This window comes from Meriones unguiculatus, chromosome 14 (genome assembly GCF_030254825.1).
Source record: "Meriones unguiculatus strain TT.TT164.6M chromosome 14, Bangor_MerUng_6.1, whole genome shotgun sequence".
Lineage (NCBI taxonomy): Eukaryota > Metazoa > Chordata > Mammalia > Rodentia > Muridae > Meriones > Meriones unguiculatus.
Genome location: NC_083361.1, coordinates 62,253,222 through 62,274,241, shown reverse-complemented (window position 1 = coordinate 62,274,241; position 21,020 = coordinate 62,253,222). Strand labels below are relative to the sequence as shown.

At 46.9% G+C, this 21,020-nt stretch overlaps 1 long non-coding RNA gene across 1 annotated transcript; it reads right to left on the bottom strand.

Moving 5' to 3' along the window:
• Window positions 1-1,290: 1,290 nt before the first annotated feature.
• Window positions 1,291-19,542, bottom strand: LOC132647235 (uncharacterized). Its single transcript, XR_009585583.1, has 4 exons — window positions 16,422-19,542; window positions 4,449-4,554; window positions 2,773-2,997; window positions 1,291-1,393 (listed from the first exon to the last, which is right to left on the bottom strand). It is a non-coding gene; the product is annotated as an uncharacterized LOC132647235 (long non-coding RNA).
• Between the last annotated feature and the right edge of the window lie 1,478 nt (window positions 19,543-21,020).

Here is a 21,020-nt window from a genome sequence, read left to right as displayed (position 1 = left end):
GTTCCTTCCCTCGGGGAATACTATTTCTCTCAATCTCATCAATTGTTAGTTGTCTGTCGCTCTTTGTCTATGTTTGGGGCCTCTCTATCTGTTGATATTATCCTTATGTAGGTCTTGTTTAGGCAGCTATGTCAGTGAGTGTAGCTTCTCTAACATTTCCACGGGACACAGTCTCACAGCAAACTCCATAATCTTCTGGCTCTTAGTCTTTCTGGCCCCTCTTACATGGGCTCCTATAACTTTGGATGCAGGAGTTAGTTTTGTTGTAGATTTATCAGTTGAGACAAGGCACTAGTTTTGTTTGTTTCTGTTGCTGTGATAAAATACCCTAACAAAAGAAACAGGGACGGGGGTTGGGGAGGGAGGGTTTGTTTTGACTCACAGTTTGAGGGTAAAGCCCATCACAGTAGGAACTCCTGGTGGCCAGAGTTTGAGCTGGCTCATTGAGTGGCACCAGCAGTCAGGATGCAGAGCTCAAAATATGCTGGTGCTCAGCTAGCATCCTATTATGCAGTCTAGAACCCGAGCCCTCATTAGGGTAGGTTTTACCACTTATTTAATCAAAATAATTTCTCTCAGGCCTGCCCAGAGGCTAACCTAATCTAAACCATCCCACCTAGATGATTCTCGATCCTGTCAAACTGAAAACCCACACTGTCACAATAGTGAAGTGTTTCTCTGCCTTTTCCTCTTAACAGATTCAGAGTTGTAGAAATGAGACTATTTTATAGCTAATAATTATATATTCACTGTTGACCAGATAAAGTGGGATGGCCACTGGGGAGAAGGAACATATTCCTTCCAGAAGGTTCTTTTTCTAGAGAAACTGACCCAGAAAAGCAGAATTGTCCAACAGCTCAGGCCAAGCTTCAGCATCATTCAGCCCTAAAGCAGCCCACTCTCACTCCACTATGAAAGTGTTACTCTTGAAGCTCACCATACCATGTTCAACACTTAGAATCACACAGCTGTGGAGAGTTTCCCCACCCCACCCTTCCCTCTGCGCTCTCATCTGGATCTCTCTAGCAAGTCCCCTACATCCATCTCCTGTGACAGTGAGATACAGCCATACTTAAAGGCTGCCAGTGGGGATATAAAGAAGTAAACCATTGGGGAAGCTATAAATAATTGAATTATGATATTCCATCATTCAGCAAAACATTTATGTGGTCTGGGAAGAGCCTCAGCTAGGGATACACATGAATTACAATCTTAATAGATAATGAAAGACAAAAATACACCAACAGCATGGTACCAATTTTTGTAAACTATCAAATACAATAGATACACACATAGAACAAGAAGATGAACAGACGTTCCATCAAGGTATATAGAAGGGCTGGGTCTCTTCAATAGAATAATGGGTTCATTTTCTCTTTATTTTTCATAGTCTCTGCAAAAGAAAAATATACATTATTTCCTCCTGGGATGTTGAAAAAGAAAAAAAAGGTTAAAATCTTAGCCATTAGCTGTTGTCACAAGAGGCAGCAGAAAAAGCCCAGTATAGAAAGAAATGACCTTAGTGAGCTAGAAGAGGACAAAGCTGTCCCCAACTGAGTTAGAGGGAAGAAGTGTGGTTAGGTGAGAGAAGGGGCCATGTCCATCAGCAGAAAGTGGGTATGCACAGGGCATCAGCTGAGGAGCCACCAGGAAGAAGGGCTATAAGAAAAGGCACAGAAAAACAGTCTGTAAGAAACAGTGAAGCTGACGGTGACTCCCTTCTCTACAGCCTCTCTTATTCCTGAGTTCAGTGTTCACCCAGAGAAATCCTTACAACCCCTTGACAGCTAGAACTTCAGATTTTAATGGCCCTGTAACACTGGCCTTTCCACACGCACATCTGCCAGAGTGTTGCCACTGGCCAACAATTCCAGCAAACACAACCACAGCCAACAGCACCACTCTCCTTTTATGGGTTGGTGGCTCTTTTCTTTTGAGCGGCCATCTATTTTCCCATTTTAAAGGGAAATGTTTGGAGAACGCCCCGTTTGCTTGGGGTGTGCAGAGATTACTTGCTCCAGGAAGGTGATGTATACCGGATATCCCGCATTGGTCAGGTAGCCGCTACATTCTGGTACACAGGAACCATAAGAAATCTCTTGAGCGTGCGTGGGATGTGTGCGGGGGAGGGGTGATGACTGTGATAGAGTCTATACAGACGTGACCCTTTCAGGGGAGTATGTGTGGTCAAGTACACCTCAAGTGGGAGAGGGGCCTGTCCCTCTCCACCATTTCTCCTTGCTGTGAACTAGAGGGACCTCTGTCAACTCAAGGATGAACACATCTAAAAGAAGAAGAAGAAAAGAAAAAGAAAAGAAGAAATCTCCTTCCCTGCCCTTGAAAAGTTGGAAGGAGGTACTTTTGGACATTACCCAGGCACGTTTACCTTACGGCTTTGGGAAATTATGACTTTCCAAAGATGTTGCCACTGGAAAAATAACGATGCCCTGGGACTTGGATGCTAGGCACCCTCCATGCTGCCAGGACTCTGAGTTGCTGTTGGACTCTTAGGGATTCCAGAAAAGCCCATCTCCTTTGTATCCTGCCATTATTTTTCACTTCTATATCTTAAAGCAAATCACATCTGCCACTCTTGGACACATGAAGCCATGTGACCTAAGCTGCTGCTCCAGAGGAACACCTCCACTCCTTCAAGAAAGACCCACCACAGTTGTGGGGGTAGGGGGATCCCCTTCAGGAAGTCTAAGTCTTCTGGCCAATAAGGAGCTAGCCTGCCCAGAAGAGCATCTGAGATATGGGGCACTTTCTTACCTTCACCCTGTCCTGCTGGGAAGGCAAAGAGCTGGAAACAGGATGAACGACACAGGTTCTTATTCACCTCCTTTCTGCATAAACACGGCAGACATGGCTTCCTCTCCTGTGCATGTCATGAATCCTGAGGTCTTGAGGGTGAAGGCAGTCTTGGGCACGTTATTCACACTTTTATAAATAACTGCCCAAAGGGCAGCCTTCTCAGGTACCTTTGATAGAGGTCTACTGCAAAAGTAGGTCAGAGCACAAAGGTCAGCTCTGGAACCTAAAATCTGGGTCAAAGAAGCTCAGCCTTCAAAGGGTTGAAAAGGCCATCTTCATCCAGTAGAGGTGAGGACAAAAAGGTTCAAGCCTTTCTTCGGGACCCTTACTCCCACCTCAGGCAACATAACCCAGGACTACGTGGGATCTGCTAAATGCTCTGGTAGAATCACTCAACTTTTTTTTACACTGAGAAACATTATTTACATAAATAGATAGAAGCATCTTGTGTGAGTACCTCCTGTACCCTCAGCATGACTAGAGATGTTAAAATGTTTCACAAGACATTGCTTGGCGTCCTCTGGGCACTATCATCCTAGCATTGTCCAAGACCCACTGAATTATTTGACGACTGCTGGTTGCAGTTTAAAAAGCTCACCTGTGGAAGGACGTGAGTGGTGGCCCTAGGGTGACCCGACACCCTGGCAGCTTCTTATTAAGGGTTAGAAGTCACCCGAGGTGGCATGTCCCCGTGAAGGACTCCCCTCCAGCTTGTTCTCGGAGGTGGATTATCGCAAACACCCAGAACTCTGGCAGAAACCCCATAGAAAACGAGCCAAACCCTGGGCAGCCTTCTGCTGGCATGTAGACTGTAGGACAGGCTCTGGCTGGGAAGCCTCAGAAGGGCCCACCTCCAGGTGTCACTTCAGAATCTCACCCATGTCTCCTACCACTCACCCCTGCATACTTTCTGTCACTTTTTAGGTGGAGAGGCCAAATGTTAAGGTCTCTGGGTGAGAAGCGTGCACAGAGATGCCCGTGGGAAAGATATTGAGAGGGGGAGTTTCCAGGGTAAATTGTTGTGGGAAAAGCAGACACTTTTCTCATCCCTGGGTCCAAAGCCAAATGGCCCAGTAGGGACTGTACTCGTTAAACCTCTCCCATGCACCCCTTTCTCTTCTTGCCGAAGAAACATATTTTAACCCCATAGGACATTCACTCAAGGAGTCCTGGATCACATAGGTTATGACATTTCAAACAGAGGGCTCATTGGGCACTTCTGGAGTTGAGGGGCATCTGGGAGCGCTTTCAGTCCCAGCTTGTAGAGAGTAAAGCCAAGTCCCTCTGACATTCAATAACTCTAGGACTCCACTACCTGGCCTACTTTCTACTTTTCCCAAGACAAGAAGTCTTATCTGGAAATTTCTGAAGGCATGAAGCTGTTTGAGTTAGGGGAAGTGGCCTGAAACCCTTCATTTGCCTTTGCTTCACCTTATTGTCTTGAGAACGCTGTTGTTCTATCAACCGAGCTGGGTGTCTCCAGGGATATCACCTCAGCTCCTAACACCCTGGCATTGCCGGACTGATTGGTCCAGGCACTGGCTCCTTGTAGCTACTAAATCACAGAGAGGTTAGGAACCCTTTCCTTTCTTATTCTCTCCTCTTGCCCAATCTCCCCTTCTGTGCCAACCTACCTGGGATTTTACCAGTCAGGTGATACACTCATCCACATCTCAGGCTCAAGACACCACAGTCTCCTGAGCCCTCATAGGGCCACCATCATCTGCAAATGTGTTCAGGCTAGGGAAACAAAGAAAACCGAACATGCTAAAAAGGCACTGGGCATTTTCCATCGTGTGCACAAGCCCCCAGTGTGTCACTGGGGAGACGTGACGGCCACTGGGGAACGTACATACAATAATCCAAGCAATGTATGAGTGTCTTCAAGAGGGCAAGATGGGGTGGAGCAGATGGAATGATAGGTCAATGGCAGTGGTAGGAGTATGCAAGTTGAAGACAACCTAAGATACCAGAAAGTCAGGACAGAAGGGCTTGAACAAGAAATAGAAAGGGGAAATGTAAAAAAAGTTGGTTCAGCCAAACTCAGGGGACAGACAGTTCATGAAATAAGCAATTACGATTCATGGAGGCCTTCTAAAACATCCATGGATTAATATTGGTGTTTCTCCAAAATCGCACACACACACACACACACACACACACACACACACACACACTATTCTTCTAGAAATATGAACATTACAAGCGGTGATCACCATTTGATTGGTGGCGGTGAATTTGAGAGACCCTGTGACAGTGTTGGTGACGCGGCATGGCTTTGTAAGGCTGAGAACAACAAAGGCCTGAAGGTGGCAACATTTCTGCCTCCTGCAGTCAGAGACTAGACAGCCAGCACCTGCCCCTGTGCTTCCTTCTACCTGTGTCTTTGGACTTTGTCATGCAGTATAGAATATGTTTAGAAGAGAAGAGCCTGATGTTTATTCCTTTCCCAAATCAAAGAAACAGTGGCGATACCAAGGGGGCGTGGAGCAGGAAACTCGGCACCTACACTGGTTTGGACCTGAGGAGACACCAAGCTCTCTCCCAAGCCCAGGGCCTGCAGGTCTCCCTCTTCTGACCCAAGTCTATCCTCTACTTCCAAGGTTTCTAAGTATGTGTTCGACCACCTACTAACCATTTTCATTTAGTGGTAGAATGCACTTGCCTTCTTAATGAGGTGAATAGAAGAGGTGCATGCCGTTTCTAGATGGCCAAAACCATGTGCTTCCCTGTATGTCCTATGAGTGGGATGACAGAGACAGTAATCTTAGCAACCTTGGAAGCCGGTTGTTGAATGTGGCAGAGCCGTATCAGCCCAGTTCCTGACTGCCAACATGGGGCAGCCTTTTTCCTGTGCCTTCTTCCTAACGAATTAGAACAGCTTCCCGGACTGTGCTTTAAGAAAGAAATAAGCATATATTGTGCCTGAATGACTGTCTTTCATGTCTACTCGCTACATCACTTTGGCCTGTCCTAACATGATCTGAAAGACGTGAGTCTTCCTTAAACATTTGACTGCACAGCTAACTACCTAACTGCTTACAGTTCTAACCCAAGACACTTGAGAACAAGGTGAACATTTAAATGAAGGATTACACATTCATAAATGTTTAGATGTGTCATCCCCTCCTGAACTGGCCCTCCATTTGACATTAAAGGCTGATGTGGAAATGCACTCTACAGAAGGATCTAACTGAAGTTGGCCCTTCAAGGACCTTCTGAGATTCTCCCAGATAGACTAACTACTAAAAATGAAACTGGATTCAAAATAAAAGGTGTGAACCCTGTCCTTGTCCTGGAACATAGAACATGCAAGTAGAGAGCTAGCAAAGTGTGTACTATAGAGAAATGCCCTTTTGTCCCAAGCATGTCAGTTGTGTCTGAGCTCTCTAGTACCCCTGACTGAAGTTATCAGAAACCCTGGCCTTGGGACGGGGCTTCCGGGTGCTTGGCCTTGAGCGATCCTTGATGCTGTACTCAGCACAGAGCCCAGTGTGTGCTTCAAGCAGCCTTCTAGAAACAACAGTACTCTGTGTTACGCTTTTTACCAAAGGGGCAGGGCATGGCAATTGAATTCAGTGACTAAACAGGTTCTTGCCCACCAAGCTGCTTAGAAAATGGTGATGTAATACTATTGGGATGTGTGAGAGAGCAAAACCAGGAGCTTCGAGAAGGAACCCCGCTGCTCTCTTCTACCCTTAAAGTCTGTCTCTAGAGTTCAAAGTCCCTTCAAGAACCTCTTGAGTGCCTCCCAGATAGGCCAACTATACTAACACATTGTTTGGTGTTAGCTGACATGGCTAGGGGGAAATGACAGAAGCCTCCTCCGCGGGTAAAATGCTGGGAAGAACCTAGACTGGGGAGGACCGACCCTCAGCCAACCACAAAGAGATTCTCATGACTCATCAAGGATACCTTCTTTGAGTCCACTGCAACACTCATGTACAATGGTACGTGTGGTACCTGGTGTGTGGCCTCTCCCCAGTTCCTAATAAAAATTTCTCTTGAGATTCCCTGTTTCCAGTAATTTTTGCTAACTTGTGGTGGCCAGCGGAGAAGCATGACCCTTAGGGCACATGATATGTCCTCCTAACACAGGACATCTTGCCTAATAAAAGCAAGAGACTGTTCCTGCCCCCACCCCCCTCCAAACTATTCCCGACTCTGTGACACAGGAGCTTCAACCAGACCCGAGGAGGCTCTCCCCTTTTCCTGGAAATTGTCTTCAGTGGCAATAGGATGGTGGTCTAGCCTCATCCTCATGAGGGTGTCTCCAACTGAAGGGGCACTTTTGGACCCCATAGCCAGGCTTAGCACGTAACTAGGCATGGCTATGAGACATCATTGAAAAGATATTCAAGATCTAGGGGTATGAAAAAGTCACCCTGTCAGCTTTCTCCCTTTCTGCCCTCCCCCCATGTTCTAATCATAACTTTTATTTTCTCAGGTGGGTGTATTTGGTGAATTTAAGTGCCCCAACTTTGCTGGTCATCAGTAGTGGTTCAGGTGGGCAAGCTTAAGACAGAGGCCTGTATTGTTCTTCCTAACAAAGGAAAGTATCCTAGGGAGACAGAGGGAAGAGAGAGGAGCAAAGATGACATTTCTGTCACATGGGCCTACACACACACACACACACACACACACACACAGTTGAGACAGAAAAAGAGTCAAGCATAGAACCCCATATTTTATGTGATTAGGGTATCTGGGGAGAAGATGTGGGGCTGCATTTATCATTTCTAATTACATGTTTTGGGAATTCAAGCAGAAGGCTAAGGCCAGGGGGACAGCAAAAACCCCTTTCTTTAAAGGGCCAGAATCCAAAGGTGTGCTTTGACATTTGAAAATCTGGAACCTGGTACAAAGTAATGTGGTGGCTCACCAGCTTCAGAAAGCAAGTGCCAGAGGTGGCAGGAGGGACTGGTGCAAGGGACCACCAGAATCCTGGGAGCAGCCTCACTGGTGATGTGTGTGGGCTTAGAAACAGATATTTGGAGAGGTGTTGAGTTGCAATAATGCAAGTACATTCATATAGCACTTCTGCAGCCATGTGCTGGAAATAGGATGCAAATGAATGTCCAAAAGACACTGCCGCTGGGCGAAGTCTCTCTCAATGTCTGTACTCTGGTGAAATCAGACATCTGAGCCGTGTGGTGTTTAATGGTCCAAAAGCTTCTAAGAGTCTAAGTAAATGACCTGCTGCTGCAGCTAGACTTTCCAGGCAATAAGCCAGGCTGCCTCTGTCTGTCTGTCTGTCTGTCTGTCTGTCTGTCTGGCAGCCTACCTCCTCAACTTTGCATGCAGCATCCTTGATGAAAGATGGTGCTGACTCCCATGCAACCTGCTCTATCCTGCAGGTATAAACTAGGTAGAAGGAGCGACCCGTAGCTTCAAAGGCTCGTGATAAAAGTTGAAGAAACTCCAGACACGTTGGTCTGTTGGCGAATACCAAAGAGAATTATCCTTGCCTAAGAACAAGTAAAGTGTTTGGGGGGAAAGGTGGTCTGTAACACAAAAAGAAGAGAAGTCTACCTGAGGACACAGAGAATGAAAGACTCCCAAAGTCATCCTTACACAAGTAAAAAGAAGCCTGGGGATGTAAAATTCACATGAGCAGGGCTCTTATTTTTACATTTGTCTGTTTGGGAGAGGGGGTTAGTATGTCCCTGGTGTCTACCATCAGACCTGGAACACAGTAGGCGCTCAATATTTGTAAAATGAGTGAATGAATAAATGAGTAGACAGATACGCTTCTTAAAAGCTGAAAGTTGACCTGTGGAACTATGGAGATGAGGCACACCCATGCTAGCAGAGCTACCCAGGTCAGTTCCCTCAAAAAGCCAGCTGGCTCCTTTCCAAAGGGAAAGGAGCTTTTCCTGGGCAGTGGGGAGAGGACCAAAAAAGACGTGAGGCCTCTGCCCAACATTCCCAATGGCAGAAGCCTAGATTTTTCTCCACATCAAAAAACTAATGAAAGGCCAAAGCCAAGGAAATCACTAGACATACACACACACAAAAAGAAAGACCTTAATGCCAGGGGCCATAAGTCAGCAAGATCTACCTTCTTGGATCTTCTTGGGTCTGCTAGAATCTCCAGGCCTCTTCAGCACAAGCAACTCTTCTCTCCTGAGCTGAGTCTGACTGCAAGATGATTAAAAAGGCAGGCTCCAGAGGCTCTTTTGGATGATAACCAGCCTATCATCCTATCATCAGCTCAGGGCTCAGAGCCCCTGCTATCTGCCCTTTACCTGAGCTTCTGCTGCACTTTCCCAGCCTATGGTATTTGGAAGCTGGTGAGAAACCCCCCAAGCTAGGCTAGACCAGGAGAAGGTGCCTTACTGCCACTTCTAGAAATGGCCCACAAGGCAGGTGAAACCGTTCATTAGAGCCAATGAGGAAAAGAGGGTTCGATATTAAAAAGAAAAACGGTAACCTTAAACATATCAAAGAGATAACAAGGTAGTTCTGAGCAGAGGCAGTCACAGAGAAGAGAAATCAGAAGAATAAATGGAGGTTCAATGCTGCTTTTTGATTCAAGGGTACTGGTCGATACAGGCGGATCAACTTAGAACCGGAGCCAAACTCTGATTGGCTCAAAGCCAAGTGTCACAGCCCAGGACCCAGCCACCCTGAAGGGTCATTCTCTCAGAATAAATCAGGGTGAACCAGAATTAATTAAACCAACCCTTGATGGGCTTGTAACCCACCTTCACGCTGCCTCCCAAACGCTCAGGTGGTGAAGTTGTACTGTGGGGACCCACCCTACAGCTATTTGTCAGAACACAGAAATACCTTGCCTGAGAGAAGACAGCATCATCCAACGCCTTGAAAGGTTCCTACAGAGAGTTAACCACCCTGCAGCCCTTCCTCGCCAGGAACTTTTAGTACATTTCCCTCACTTACAAAATGCTTTAGAAAAAAAAAAATTTCACAAAAGTTGTCCCACAGGGATGTTGATGCTGTCTGGACTATAAGGTAAAGCTTTCCAAACTCTGACTGGTCCTCACTCTCCACTTTTCTGGGATGAACCTGGATCCAGATGAAGACTTCTTGCTAAATGAAGTAAACAAGAAATATTCTAGTTGGACACATTCAATCCCCTCCTCTCTCCCCTCCCCCCCCCCCCCCCCCGCACACACACTTTTCATTGTAAGGAACTATAATGCTCCCTTGGCCTCTGGGGAGCCCTTTCCCCAGGAGGGAGGTGGACACTAGAAAACTCCTCCAGGCTCCTCCTTCAGACGGTCTCCCGTGTGACGTATTCAGACCACATCCTATTTCTTAGTCATTTTTCTGAGCCATGCTCTGGTTCCCCCCCCTGGTCAAGCAGTTGTCTTTTCTGTCTCCTCTCGTTAGCTTCAAGGCTGACCACCTCTTGAGCTTGTGTTCTACACAGGACAGGAGGTGACCACCCCATCATCTTTCCTGGAACTCTCAGCACAACAGATTGTGACGGTTTTATTTCTTTGTAGCGGGCTACTGCCTTTGTTTGGCTTAGCAAAATTCCTACAAAAGCAGAAACCAAGACTTGTTTTGTGCTCCCAAGTGTTTTCCTTTTCTAGAACAGTGCCTGGCATGGAGTAGGACTCGGAGCCAACTTCCAGGGAATGGATGCGATCACATCCCCTCCCCTGCTTTTCCTGCAGCGTTTGGCTCCCTGTTGCCGGGGCCCGCCCATCTCCTTGCTTCATTTGCCTCTTCTTTTGTCTCCTCCTTTTTTTTCCGAACAATTTTCCTTGGTTCTATGAGGTAGATTAGGTTGTCAATCTCACGAGGCTTAAGGCACTTCACCTAGAGTATGAGGTCCTATATGGCAGCAGAGCCAGCTCAAGGCCTGCAGCTGGTTGTCGAGACAGATGAAGTTGTGCAGGTACAGTATGCTGGGTATCACACTCCTGAACCCATGCGTCAATTATAGACTTGAGCTGGACTGTGTGGGACTCTAAAACCCTGGTACTGTTGCACGGGTAAATTCCCACCCACTTTCACAGTCAATTGGAGGGGAGCATAAAGAGGTTCACAAACTCCGAGATTCTGAACACTTGCTGGGGTTGCTCACAGAGAGCGAACTCCCACCCCACCCAGTGGAGTCTCCGGGAGCCTGACCTTCAGCTATGTATTGGCCAAATGCTAACACGCTTGCATACTCATCGATGCCAGTTTGAGCAGAGATAAGGTCACACAGGACTAGCCAAGGAAAATCACAAAAGGCTCGAATGGTGCGCAATGTTGTTACAATGCCAGTCAGCATCTTGAACGCTTGTTGGTTGACACAGCAGCCCCAGTCTCGATGAGAACGGTGTAACAGCTTCTCTGATCCTATTAAACATCTGCTCAAAGTCTGCTCCTGTTGGATGGGCATGCTGCCAGTGAACAGTCAGGTAGTCCCAGCCTCTCAGAATTTGGTCCCGTGTGATGTCAAAGGTGTCTACCATTGTTTCACGTGTGGCCGTGGTCAAAATCTTCCCCACCTTTGCATTAGTCACGGTCCCTTCATTTGTAATAATTGAGACAGCCAGTACAATGAGGTGTTGGTAATGTAATCTCGGGCAGCAGATGCGGCCTAAGTGTAGGACACCAAAACAAGGAATGAGCAATGACAGCATTATCTTGCGCTGCAGCTCCTCTCAATCCTGTGGGTTGACCAGTGGTTAAATCAGGTGTTATGTAGGGTGCTAAAGCCCATGGGGGTAGTTCGCCATTCAAAAAGGTCGACTGGGGGCATCTGCAGCCGGTACTGCCGAGTTTCGATTTTGCATCGGATGCGCAGCAAGGTAACGCATCCATGTTTCCCAGTTTACTGGATGAAATGTCAAGGTGCCATTGGCTGGTTGGACTGGGAATGCACGCAGCCACGGAGCGCCCAGCCCATCACCACAAATCTCCACCGTGCTAGTAATGCCAGACAAACCAAGGCTGCTGCGTATCAACTCCATAACCTGTCAATCTGTCTTCAAAGCCCCTGGTCTGGGTTCAAGACCTGGTGGGAGCATACTCGCTGCAGTGATGTAGGTCATGATGTCTAATAACGCCCTCTTAGCTTAGTAATAAACTCCCTCCCTCGCTGCCAGTCCCCTGAGCACTGTGTTCGTTACATGGCCATTAACCAGGGCTGGTATCAGTTTATTCCATTTGCTTCCAGGACCACCTCTCAAGTCTTCAAAGCTGTCTAGAAGAAATGGATTGCAGGTGGCCATGATTGAGGAGTGTGCCAGCAGCTCTACATAGGAAAATGACTTTTAAACCAGTGAGATAGCAGTTAGTTGGTTTCTGCCTGTCTTCTCCTTTTGTACGAGACTTCCCCTCGTACAGCAAAGCAATAAATAACTAGACTTGATCCACCTCTCTAAAAATATCCCCACAGTCCCACCGAGGCCCACCTCTCACTGCAACTGTCACTGTCACCATCAAAAGTGAACCTTGGCTTCCTGCTCAAGGGCAGAATACAGGCAGAAAAGAAAAGAAAGAAAAGAAAAAAAAAATTACCTAGCCCATCCCAAACCTGGATTGAGTGAGTGGTCACTGCAAGCATGTAGCCAAGCATGTGAGAACTCTCTGAATCCCCCGTCCCTTCTCAGAGACACAATGCTATTTGCTTAGGGCAGGCACCAGGGATTGGACCAGGGTTTAGTTAGGGTTCCCATACTGAGGCTGTGAGAAGAAGAGGAATTAACTGCACACAGTGAAGAGGAGGGCGAAATTTTTGTTTTGTTTTGTTTTGTTTTGGGGGGGCTCTAGAAGTAATTGAAGTAAGCAAAATAAAGGCAAGCAAAAAGAGCAGAGTGAAAACTGACCTAGAATAAAGGGGCCATTCTGTGGCAAGTAGACAGGAAGACTGTTTGGAATAACAGAAGGCCTCATTTATCCTTTCGAACACGTGCATGTCTACCATGCACAGGCTGATTCACCCCGTACCAGAACACCCTACCAAACTCTTCCACAAAATCAAATTACTAGTCCCCAAACCCTGTGTCTTAATCCCAGAACAATGCAGTAAACAGGGCTGATATGCCAAAGGCAGATCCTGGCAGGCTCAAAGGACCCTGTGAGTCCAAGTCCTCTGGCCTACAAGGAAATCTAGCAAAGTAAAATTGCATCTGAGGTCCCCAAACCAAAAATCCCAAGGAAATTTAACCCGAAGTAGAAAACATCATTACTTCAGAGTGGCACTTGCCCTGAATGTTGGCCTTGGAGAAATCCATGCAGAGGGCATGTGGCATGTTCAGGAAGCAGTAAAATTAGTTGCACAGAAACAAAAAGGCTGTAGATGAGGCAGACAGAGCCAGAAGCAGGCTTAGAGTCTCTTGAGCAACAGTAAATAGTTTAGACTGTTAATCTGCTATTAGAAGGGAGTCACTGGAAATTTCTCACCCAAAGGACTACCTGTTCACAACATCTCTGGGAATATGTCCCCTAAGATGATGTCTGAGGGACTCCAGACCTGTGAGCCCACTCACAGGAATCTGCAGGAGCAGCCTGTGCTCTGAGGACTTGGACAGGAACGGGTTGGGTGAGAAGGAAGAGGGACACTGAGACAATGGCTGGAAAAGTGACAAGAGTCAGGGAGGAGGTAGGTGGCCCTTGAAAGACAAGGCAGGGGCTGACCTGAAGACGACTCTGACAGTTTGGGAGCACCAGGAACCCAGAGATCCCCAAAAGAAGCAAATCTCAGATGAGCTAATATAAGGAGCAGTGGGTTTTTTTCTTAAGTATTATAAAACTTTTACAATTTAAATTTTTGTTTCAGAAATGTATTCACATCCACAATTTTTTAAAAACTCTTTTTCCATGAATGCATTCCATAAGAAATACACTAAAACAATGTTGGAGAGGGGCTGGTGTTCCTTTCAGTCCAAAGCATCTCCTCCTGTGTTAATTTCGTAAAGCCTACGTGCTCACATATGCCTGGCTAGTGATGGACTCCCAATGCCCAAACTGGCAAATCTCAGCATCACCTTAAAAGACAGGACAGATGGGCAGAGGGCCACCTGCTGACTATGTAAACAATGCTGAACACAATGAAAAGTGGGTGATGTAATGAAAAATAGGTGACAGCATGAAAGATGCGAACAAAAAGAACTCAGTGTTAATCCCTTCCTAAAAAGTCGAGATGAGAATTACCTCGTATTTTGTTAGAACAAAACCTGGTCTGCCTGACAGACGGGATGCTGGTTTTACATACAAACTGGGCTTGAAGGGAATCCGGGGCAGGTTTCACTGAGCCAAAAGTGCCAAGAATCTACGAATGTCTGAGTTTCCTGAATCACCACGCTGAGGCTGATACCCCCTCAAGGGCCTCTTACGGTGCAGCATCGTCCACAGACGAACTTAAGAGTTAGTGAACTGCGTCCAGGGAACGACCGAAGTCAATATTGTAAGAAGAAAAGGCGAAACTGAAACTTTTCTTTAAAAGCTTGAAATTTGTTCCCACAAAGCGGAAGGAACAAACCCATCTGTAGCCACTACTCACTCAGGCAGGGAAAGCAAAGTCCTTTTGGAGAATGCCTACAACCTCCCAAGCAAGAGGTCACTTGGGTTTGCCGACCCTTTTCCTTCACGTCGAAGTTTGGACTCGGGCTTTCCCAAAGTACCCATTTAGGAGGCCTGGGCTACTAAAATTCCCTCCACATTACAGAAAATGGCACTTGGATTTATTTTATTTTGTGCTTATAAGGGGGGGGTGTTTAAATAAGTTCACGTCAAAAATATTTTGCAGAAATACGACAAGCTGGTTCATTTACACACAACAGTGAGTCAGAGTGAGAACAATGACAGCAAGAGGCATTTGCAAGTTTAATTTCAATTTTTAACATGCTTTGATGACAAATAACTACTCTTGAAAAAGATGATAGCTGTAACAAAAAAAAAAAATGACATCTGTTTTTCGAGGACAAGTGGTACTGCCCTGTTTTAGGTGAAATTAAATTATTTATTTCTCTGCCAGATGTCATGAGAGTGAAACCAAAGCAGGATTCTGGTCTCTACCAAACCCCCAGCTGGTACAGAGCTTAACCAAATTCTGAGAAACATGTTCATGCTAAGGTTTGAGGGCAAAGGGGACACGCATACGTAAATGGAGTTTTAAATGAAAAGGGCTCTCAAAAACGTAAAAAAAAAAATAATTTTAGGCCTTTCTGAAGTATCTGTTTGAGAATAAAAACTATCCATTTATGACAGTTTTCGCAGCATAGCAAATGAAGACTTTTCCATAGCTGAATTTTTTTGAGAGAGAAATCTCGTTTCTCCTGAATTTAGGGAGAAAAATCCATGCCCTTAATCTCCAGGTTTGTGTTGCTGCTGTGGGCCATCCGCCTCACTCCGCCCGCCCAAGAAACACAATGTGAGTGTATGGAGAAGAAACCAGAGGAAATTTGTTCATGGAGCATGGGTATCGTAAAGTACCTTTTCACACACTGGTCTCAACTCTCGAGAGAACCTGTGCAGCTTCGTTTTGGGGTAGAATTTTCCCCGGTCTTCGAGAATTCGTACATGGTGGCAGTGAGGTCGACCTCTGCCTTCCAGATCTTACAGTGGTCTGACAGTGTAACAGTTCAGATACTTCCCACTGGCAAGGTTCCGTGGACAAAGATTCCATGGCAACTGACCACAGAAAGCTAAATGAACTGTAAATAACTGAGTAATGGTTTGCACTTTGCAAAAGCATTGCAGCTGTTCTATTTCTTGCCCCCACACCTTCCCTGCTGGAAAGGTGTGCGGCTTTATTTAGAGTTTTCTACTGACCAGATCTGTTTCCCTGAATAAGACTATAAAAGAAGTGACCTTCTACCAAAAGTATAAAGACAAAACATTGCCTGACTCACGATACAAGTGTTTTACTATCATCATAAGTGCAGGCTCATGCCTGCAGCTCTCCACCATGATCGGCCAGACCACAGCAGGATTAGTCTAAAAACTACAGTTAAATGCTTTGGGCCCTAACTGTATCCCTCACCTACTGTGTGGCTAGGGAACACTGAGCCATGACTATCACCCGCACTTCTACTATTGCGATCTTCTGGCCACTGGCAGGACGATGGTACAACGTTGTTTTGTTTTTGTTTTTTCTTTTTTTTTTCTCCTCCAGAGGGAAAGTACATTTCCACTTAAATGTCCCCAGAGCATGTTTTCCCACCCGTTGTAGTGCTTCAAAGTTTCAGCTTTCAATGAAGTCTGACTGTGGTGCTTATTTAAATACAACTTTTTGTTGTTACCCATACACGTTGGATAAGCTTTTTTTGCCTGCTGACTGCCCAACATACTTGCTGGAGAGCTAAACGGGTGAAAGTTGTTATTGGACTCCAGGTCCTCCACTTCAGACAGGTGTCCATAGAGAGAAACTTTACTGCCAGAAGTACTATCACCTGACTTTTTTTTTTTTTTTTTTTTTTTTTTTTTTTGAGACAGGGTTTCTCTGTGTAGCCCTGGCTGTCCTAGAACTCGCTCTGTAGACTAGGCTGGCCTCGAACTCAGAGATCTGCCTGCCTCTGCCTCCTGAGTACTGTGCTGAAAGGCGTGGGCCACCACCACCACCACCACCCTGGTATACCCCTTGACTTTTTAGTAGTCTGCCGAGGTGGACTTTCATGAGCAAACACTAATGAATTTACCTCAAAGTTAGGGTGCTTCTGGTTTGCAAACCACTGGAGAATCTTCTCAATCTTTGGAATCCCGGAGGCAACTGCATCTTTTCTTAAGCCGGATCCATCATGGAAAAACTTGGAGGCGCTGTCCTTCAGAGTTTCTTTTGCTAAGCTTCTTCCATAGTGCTGGTCTTGTGTTTGAGGAGTCAGTATGAGCACGATAAGTTCTTGTGCTGAGCAGCACCAGGAACCCGGTCCTCTCCATGGGCAGGCACCTGCTGACCTGCTGGTGAGTTTTCTCTGATGAGACAAAAGGGGTCCTGACTCTCCCACCCTGTCCATTATACGGGGCTTTATTGAACGTGATAGTCACATCTTTCAATTTTAGGTACACATTGCTTGGTGCGGTCAAGGGAGCCAGGCTCGGTAGTATTTGGGCAGGTGTTTTCGCAGCTCCAAAAGAACAACATCAGCACAGTCAGGGTTGTGAACTATTTTCTAAAAGCCCCAGCTCTCTCAAGTCTGTGGTGGCTGCTGTAACTGCTTCAGAGCTGTGTCAGCTGGATGTTGGAGTATGTCTAGTCTGCCCTTGCCTCAGTATGCGGCCAGCCACCTGAATGGAAGGCAGCAACACAGCCTCTGAGCAGGGGCAGGGCAGCGGGCTTGGTGGCCGTCCAAGTGGCACACTCAGGGCCGCACCCAGCATCAGACATCAGAGGTGGCTTTCTTGACCTTCGCAATGCTTCTTCTAGGCTTGGGCTAACGGAAGAATCTTGTCTGGTTTGGACACAGAAGTGTGGCACTTCTGTCCAGTAAACACTCAGGAGCCCTGATTTTAGTCCCCTATCCCCCAACCATGAGGGAGTCTCTGCCTAGCCACACCCACTAGCTGCCTGACATTTGCTCTTCCTGGTTTGCCCTCCTGCTGTCCTGATTCTGTTCAGATTCTACCAGCTTCCTATTTCCCTTTGTCCCAGTTAGTCTCTCAACTACAAGAGCAGCCCTTGGGAAGTTTAATTACTATCCGGTGAGCAAAAGACTTGAGGTTCCAGGCACACTTGAATTTCTCCAACACACACGTCAGCCTGTCACGACCCTCTTGGACTAGCTTCACAATTCTTCACCTCAGCTTGTAAGTTTGAGCTTGTTACTTTTTGGTGTTGCGGTTGAATGCTTCTCTTTCTCTCCTCTGCATCTATTTCTTCCTGGGACCACTTCCGTGTCACTGCTTAGCTAGTTTCCAAATGCTTTGCTGTATTCGTTTTCTCTAGACAGTGAGTGACACTGGGTCCCACTTTCTCTAACCCCAGCTGAACTCTCCTCTCGGAGCACCGGCCCTGGAGCTTTCAAACATGCCTTTACCGACTTAATGTTTCCACCTGCCCTGACAAGCCTGGTCTTCAACAGTAAACCAACTCGACTCATGGGGAACCCATCAGTGAGCTGTTTGCCTTGTGACTTGCTCCAGGCCTAGGTCAGTCACACTTAGTGGGAAGGACTCTAAGGCAAGGCTCCTTCTCACAACAACCACGGGCCAAGGCAAGTGCATCCTGCAGGGGTACATGACCTTCTCCAAGGCCTAGAATCCCCCCCTTCTTTCTTAATTGGCTTTCCCTGCCTGTAGGCTTGGGTGAAGGAAAGGAAAATCTGTAGTACTTTTTGAAATCTTTCTACTCCACAGGAAAGCCCAGCCAAACATCTGCGTGGCAGGGGAGGGGTTAACTGTCATCCTACCAGTTTAGTTAACCCTTCCTCAGAGTCAGGACTATATTCTGAAAATCTAGTTCCTCAAGACAGACTGGGTCTCCTGAGACAGGAGTGGGATCTGTTCTCCACTCAAGTGCCTACTGCTCTCCAATGTGGATGACCCACACCAGTAAGGCCTTCTGGCCTCGGGTCTCTGGGATGGTATTTGGAGTCACATGTGTGACTCTCCAGCCATGACATCTTTGTCTGGTCCCCATGATTTTGATTTCAGGAAGTGTCATGGTATCTTAAAGTGCCAGGGACTCAGTCTGGGGACGGGGGGATAGGGGGAGGGGGACATTGGTGATAGCAGGGTTGTAGCCCATGCTTACAAATATAAAGCACAGAAAGGCGAGAAGTGGTGTTGAAACACGGTGTTGGAGAAAAGGCAACCTAAAAATGCCCCCCTCTCCCGACATGGGGCCCTTGGATTACAACCCACCAGGGCCTCCTGGGAGTTTGATAGAATTCTGTCTTTGGGACTGCACGCACGCTGAAACAGCATACCGCATGACAGGGAAGGCTCCTGTGGTTGGCGCTGAGGAATCTTCCCATGCTGGGTGGCCTTGCCTCTTGGTAGAGGTAGGGGAGAGGGAGCCCTAGAAACCCCACTAGGCTGAATGTTGTTGTCCGTGGACCTAACTCCTCTCCCAATGGCCTCTCCTACCTGCCCATTGGACATATGACATGGTGGCCTCTTCTCCCAGCTCAGGTGCCTTCCCAGGCCTCCCAGACTGAGAAGCATGTCACAGAAACCTCTCACCCTTAACTCCAGCCGAAGCTGCAGCTGGCCTGACCATCTAGTTGGAGTCAACTACCCCACCACAAACAGGGCTCCCCAGCTCCTTATGGGTGAAGTTCAAGGCTTTCAGACTCCTGGGACTCTTGGTCATTGGGCTAAAGATAGATTTAAAGTTATTCTCAGTATTCTTTTATGCCTGTGAACCCAAACCCATTTTCCTTCCTGATGCATGAAGTTCATTACACACTCTTTCAGTCAGTACACAGATGAGTGGCTGCCGACCCACCTCATATCTTCCTGTGTGCCAGAGTGGGGATGCCCCAGAGAGAGTGAAGGGGAACACAGGACTCCACATGAGGCTTGCTCACACTCAGAGTCCAGGCAGCCCAGGCAGAGAGAGAGTTGTCTTTCCTGGGGTAGAAACAGTTGGAATTCATATAAACTCTCCAAGCCCCCAGTGTCCACTGGGGCAGAATGACTACACAGAACTCTGCAGTCTCCGTAACGCCTACATCTCAAACACCTACACTACAAATTCCCAGGATGTCATTGTGCCCAGCGGGGTGCGGTCCTCGGGCAGACACTGCAAGGTGGACCTTTCTGCGTTCTAAGACCTCATCCCAAGGATAACTATTAACATGTTAGAGAAAAGATGCAGCAGCCTTAAACATAGAACCCGGATAAAATGTAGTCTGTGGCTACGAATGTTGGATACACAGACACCTGGGCACAAACCCAATTTGATCCAAAACTCACGTCAGCTGTTTCAGAGACAGGATAAGGAGCATCAGGGTTACCAGGGGTCATGTGATGGATCAGAGAAAGACAGGCGGTGGGCTTGATAGGCTTGTCATGAGCAAGAAGCCCCAGCTCCCTCTCCTCTTGGAGTCCTCATCCGACAGGTCCCTCGTGGGCAGCCGCTGCCTCCGGTGGGCCTTTCCCAAGGCCAGGGTACAGTCACTGAGCTGTTCTCTGGCAGGGGAAGGGTGAGGACAGGTTCAGAGCTGGTGTACTGCCCCATCCTGATGGCTGGGCTTGGCTGGGAGGGGTGGAGCCCACATCCCCCAGTTGTGTGAACGTAAAGACGGATCACAACGCTGCAATCATCTTACTTCCTTCATTTTTCAGACTGGAAATGGCAAAAGGAGGGGGAGAGGAAAGCAGGTTACTCAGCATGAACTCTTCTTGGTAGCCATACCCCAGGTCCTCACCCTTCTTACTTCTACAAGAGGCCTCGCTCATCCTTAGCTTTTGGTGACACGGCTTAGACCTGGCCTGCAAAGTCCAAGTTGAAAGGCTCCCCTTTAAATATTTATGGACACAGAAGAATGCACTCTATATGAAGTGGGGAGGGAAAAAACAGGTCATATGATCCGATTATCAAGAGAAAAAGGTGCCAAGGCAAAAATTTAAAAAACCCAAAGATCACTTGTCCAGGGCGAGCTGATTTCTCTCTGGCCAGGCCCTGAAGCCATCATGTTTCTATCCTCGTCCTTATTCTCTGTTGTCTCTGGCAGAGAAATATTTGGTGTGTTTTCTTCACCAGTTCCTGGGTCAAATCAGTCCCTTGAGACTGCCCACTGGATTGGCACCACTTGGCACAAGTAAACATTTATTTGAGTGGGAGAAAGATGAGGGCACGTCAGAGGGGAAACACCCAAACACCACTGGGATTGTTATTGTCTGGATAGCTTTTTTCCTTCTTTACACTCATTGTCCAAAATCTGGTCAAAAACAAAAACATAAAGATTACTTTTATCAAAAAAAAAGATCTGCTATGTCAATTAGCCTCAAATGTTTTCTCCTAACTTCAAGCTGACTCCTATGTTGCTAATCCAGAGAACACTATGACTCAATGGTGCCTGCAATAGTGGTCACTACACAGCTTCCAGCACAATGTTGTCTGATAAGTCTTTAAATGCTCATTAAAAAAAGAAAAAATGAGGCTGACTATTTGAAATGCTAGCGCCTCCCAAATCCAAGCAGGATTCCCACATCCAATTCCCTCCATCTGTGGGAAGAAGATAGCAGAGCTGGTGGCATGGGCCGTTTCCTTGCAAAGGCAGTATTCTGAGAGTGTCTACAAGAAGGAAAACAGGTGACATGTGCAAGAGAAAGACACTTGGCCTGTGCAATGT